This window comes from Ursus americanus, chromosome 9 (assembly GCF_024610735.1).
Source record: "Ursus americanus isolate L20-20 chromosome 9, mUrsAme1.1.p, whole genome shotgun sequence".
In the NCBI taxonomy this organism is placed as follows: Eukaryota; Metazoa; Chordata; class Mammalia; order Carnivora; family Ursidae; genus Ursus; species Ursus americanus.
This window is the reverse complement of record NC_142135.1, coordinates 16,628,925-16,634,194: the sequence shown is the minus strand read 5'-3', so window position 1 is coordinate 16,634,194 and position 5,270 is coordinate 16,628,925.

The following is a 5,270-nucleotide window of genomic DNA, read 5'->3' as shown; positions in this document are numbered from 1 at the left end:
GGGGCCGACACGGAAGGGGCGGGGCCGCCAGGGCTAGAGCGCGGCATGCTGGGACTTGTAGTCTGGGGTGGGGGGTTGCCCAAACCGGGATTTGGCCCGCCGCTGGCGTGGAGTCACGGTGGAACTTAGATTTTTATCTGATTGACAAACTGATCGAAGCCGGGTTCGGAGTGTTTGACTGCTCTGTTTCAGGAGATGGACAGAGAGATCGTTACCTGCACGCATCAAAAAGCACTGACTCCAGGGTAGCTTTTTTAAAACTCGTACGTGGCACTGTGTTAAGCACGTTTTTTGCACTTTGTATCCTCTCCCAGCAATTTGTGAAAGGTGCAGTGATTCCCACTTTGCAAATGAAGCTATTGGGGTTTAGAGAGAGGTTAAGTAACTTGCTTAAGACCAATTTTTACGTGGCTAAGAGCTGAGAAATACAGAAATCAATCACTAGTCCCTTTGTCTCCGGAAAAGAGACACCACCGCCACCAATAACAAAGACCAGAGAATTCACGTATTTATAGAATGGAGGACGGAAATTTACTCTGGATGCTCCTTCAAGGACTTTTAATTCTACCTGGAGAAAAACATCAAATTCCAGAAGTCTAAAACTAACATTTACTAAGGTTCTTATACATTCAAGATATTCCTTGAGACGGTAAACTTGAAATTATAGACAAAATACCGGCCAATATCGCACAGTACAATATTATTGTGACATATTACACAGCAGGTTTTCTTTCTATTTCTCCTCGCTCACCCGTTTCTCTTCCACCATTTGTCTTACAAGTTTCTTTCTTCAACCCAATCTTCTGTTCCACAAACTCACCCTGGGAGAGCCTGATCCACTCCCCAACGTTTCAAAATCCATCTCTCAGCTTATCATTCCTCAAATCTAGAACCAGCCCATATATCCAACAGGCTTGAGTGGAAGGCTTCACCAGGACAGCCTCCAGACATTAGTTACCGATTCATTCACCCATAGAAGGGTCATTAAAAAAAAAAAAAAAAAAAAAAGGAGGAGGAGGAGGAGGCAGGGGAGGAGGAGGAAGGGGTGGAGGAGGAGGAGAAGAAAAGTTTGTTTTCCCATCAGAGATGTAATAGTCCTAATTAGGAAAAATTCAGAAATTATAGAAAAATAGAAGAAAAATAGGTATCCATAGTATCATCATCCAGAAGTAATGGAGTCTAAAGAGAGTAGAGATATTTGCCCTAATCCTAATATGCCCTGTTCTAGCAGAAAAGGCAATACAGCATAGTGTTGAAAGGGCCTTAAGCACCAGATTTGCCTGGGTTCATGATCATGGTGCAGTTATTCACTAGCAGCGTGACTCAATCTGTGAAATGGCATTGATTAGGATAATGCGCATAAAGTGCCCGTCAGATAGCAAGTAACATGTATTCATTCAAAATTCCTGTTTCAGGTGCAAAGAACAAAGCAAAGGCAAGCAGAGAGAACCTTTTTTTCAGTTTTTTCTTTTTTAAGGCTGTTTAGCTTTGGAATGTCCGTCCTCTTCGTTCCTGTGCCCCCCACCTCCCACCGCCCGACCCCAACCCAGCCTCCTCCTGGCCCAACTACCTGAGCTAGGTATTCTGCTGCATGGGTCAAGAAGCCACAGAATGGCAGCTTATGAATAAGAGACAGTTCCTTGTCCTTTGAACTCAGGATTCCTGACCTCAGGGGTTTCTAGCCTTTTTACCACTAAGGACCCTTTCGGTTATTTTCCCCCAAAGTTGTGGAGGATTTGTGCACACAATAAAACTGCATTAATTAACTAATAATTGCTTCATTTTCCTTAAAAAATTGAATCCAAGTCCTATATAACAGCCAATACAAGCTTCTGCCCAGCCAGAGCCTACCAGCATTGCCTCATTGTGTGTTAGGGTTTTAGTTGAAAACAAAGAGGTAGCTGTTATGGACCCCAGGAAGCCTGGGGAAAGGTTAAACGTGATTAACATTGGGCCTTTGGCAATAATGAAAACATCTCAAAGGCCCCTATCAGTATTGAGGACCTGGCATCTGGACCCCAAGTTTTAAATCACTGCCTCATTTGATAGAGAGGCCCTAGGATAATGTCATTTCTTTCTTTCTTTCTTTCTTTTTTTTTTTTTTTTTAAGATTTTATTTATTTGTCAGAGAGAGAGAGCAAGCAAGCACAAGCAGGGGGAGCTGCAGGCAGAGGGAGAAACAGATTCCCCCATGAGCAGGGAGCTGCGGGACTCAATCCCAGTGAGATCATGACATGAGCCAAAGGCAGGTGCTTAACCAGACGCTTAACCTACTATGCCACCCAGGCAGCTCGATAATGTCATTTTTATAAAGAGAGGGGCATGGGAGTGCCTGGGTGGCTCAGTCCGTTAAACGTCTGCCTTCAGCTCGGGTCATGATCCCAAGGTCATGAACCCAGGGTCCTAGATGGAGCCCAGCGTCAGGGTCCTAGATGGAGCCCAGCGTCAGGCTCCCTGCTCAGCGGGGGAGTCTACTTCTCCCTCTCCCTTTGCTCCTCTCCAGCTCATGCTCGCGCTCGCTCGCTCTCTCTCTCAAATAAATAATCAATAAAAAAAATACAAAAATAAAAAAGAAGGGGCGCCTGGCTGGCTCAGTAGGTGGAGCATGAGATTCTTAATCTTGGGGCTGTGAGTTCAAGCCCCACACTGAGTGTGGAGCCTACTTAAAAAAATAAAAAGAGGAGAGTAAATGAATAAAAGAGAAGGGCACGTTGTAAGTATTAAATACAACTTACATACCTGGGAAAAGCTAAGTGTTAGGCTTTTTTCCTCCTGTTAGGGAGTAAAAGAGAATTCTGCAAGTGTTTAAGATTGTGTCGGTTGTGATAAAAATCTGTTTTTATAGATTTTTATTTATAAAAATCTGATTTTGATTGAAGGGTGTGATTGACTTCCCCACTGCAAGATATCACCTCCTCCAGGCAGCTCTCCTTCCTCTTTCCTCTAATTCCTTCATGCTTTTACCCATTCTGGCATTTACTACACTGTGGACTGTTGGAAGTTAAACATGGTGTCTTTCTCACTCTTGGAAACTCAGCCCCCAGACAGGCCTTAGCCCAGAGCTGCTCAATCAATGCTTGTTGAATGGACAGGAAGTGGCAGGAGGAGCAGACAGGAGCACTTCTCAATTCTAAGTCACATACTGAGGTCCTTTCTGAGAAGGACGGGAGGAACCAACATTTATTAAGCATCTATTATGTACTAGGCTGTGCTGTGGACACCGTTAGCTTCATTTTAACTAATTTTCACAATATCTCTCTCTGAATTAGACATTATTATTTCCATTTTTGCAGAGAAAATAGGATCTGAGAGGTAACTTGCCCAGGGTCCCAGGTAGTGAGTAAAAGAGACCAGACTCAACATCAACTTTGTCTGACATCAAAGTTTATGTTCTTAATTAGCCCCCAGAACCAAAATGGCAGGGTTTCATGAAGACATGGAGAACTGAATCTGAGGCTGGCTCTCCCTGCCTCATGTTCTGGAGGCTTAGGGGCTCTCATTTCTTCTTTCTGTGTCTCTGCACAATGGCTTTCTCTGCCTTGCTTGCACACATTCCAAGATGGCCTCTGAAACCTGGGAAATTCAAGCCCCCAGAAGAAAATTACATGCATCACTCTGTGTCCCCATTCCAGGTCATTGGCCGAGAGATTCTGTTGGCCAAAGAGTGAGATGTCCTTGCCATTTCAAAGAGCTAAAGGCTGGAGGTTCTGGTGGTCTCCTGGTGGCTCAGGGGCGGCTCTGGGACTGGTAGGTGGCAGGAAGCCAAGTAGACATATATATGTGGTCTATGGAATTTGCAGTCACTGTGCCAGGCAGAGTGCTGGGGTCTTCACTTTAGCCTTGGCTGGGAGCCCCCGGGCTAGACTCTAGTCTCTTGGGGATATCATTCCACAGACCCAGGGGTGCTTCCAGAGTACAAGACTGTTTTCACTATACTTAGAAATTACAGACCTCCACACCCCTCCCAGTCTTGAGCCCTGCTCAGTGTCTATTTCTGCTTGTCAAAGATACTCCCTTCCAGAACACCAAAATATTATCTTTGACCATAGGCTTTAACCAATGGTGGGAAGACTGGTTGTTTGCAAATTGGTTTTGGAATTACCCAGAAATCTAGAAATTCTATGAAGCAAGAGGAAGTTTTATCCGGGCCTCAAAGATGGGTGTCTGGGGGCGCCTGGGTGGCTCAGTCGTTAAGTGTCTGCCTTCGGCTCAAGGCGTGATCCTGGCGTTCTGGGATCGAGCCCCACATCGGGCTTCTCCGCTGGGAGACTGCTTCTTCCTCTCCCACTCCCCCCTGCCTGTGTTCCCTCTCTCACTGTCTCTGTCAAATAAATAAATAAAATCTTTAAAAAAAAAAATGGGTGCCTGAGGTTACTAATTTCCTTCCTGCCCCAAGGGAGATGTTAGAGGTCCTTTGAAAAAGCCTGACACCTCACTAACTATACATTCCTTAGGCATTCAAAGCCATCTACAGTTTATTACCAAACTAACTCATACTGTTTTATTGTTGTTGTTTTTTTAGTGTTCTTGTTTCTACTTCATTGAGGTATAATTGACGAACAATTAACTGTACATATTTAAAATGAATTTTGACATAGGTATATATCTGTGAAACCTCTCCCCCCCAACCACTCAAGATGATGAACATATCCATCACCTCTAAAGGTTTTATCCCTTCGCTACCTCATTTCTTTAACTGAATCCTGCTCTGCAGCCAGGCTGGTCCTCTCCGGAATGGGCCTCCCACATTGCCCCTCTACCCCCACCCCTAAATCCTTCATTCATCTTGCAACCTTCCCTGACCTTACCAAGTCCCAGCTCACCATTTCCTTCGTCAGCCCCTCCCAGTGCCCTCCCACCATAACCAAGTGGGATTTATCTTAGGAATACAAGAGTGGTTCAACATAAGAAAAAGAATAATAGATATCCAGATTGAAAAAGAGTAAAACTACATCTGTTTAAGGAGGGCATAATCCAACATATAGAAAATACTAAAGAATCCACAGGGAAACTACTAGAGCTAACAAATGAATTCAGGAAAACTGCAGGTTACGAAATCAACAAACAAAAATTAGTTGCTCCTGGGGCGCCTGGGTGGCACAGCGGTTAAGCGTCTGCCTTCGGCTCAGGGCGTGATCCCGGCGTTATGGGATCGAGCCCCACATCAGGCTCCTCCGCTATGAGCCTGCTTCTTCCTCTCCCACTCCCCCTGCTTGTGTTCCCTCTCTCGCTGGCTGTCTCTATCTCTGTCGAATAAATAAATAAAATCT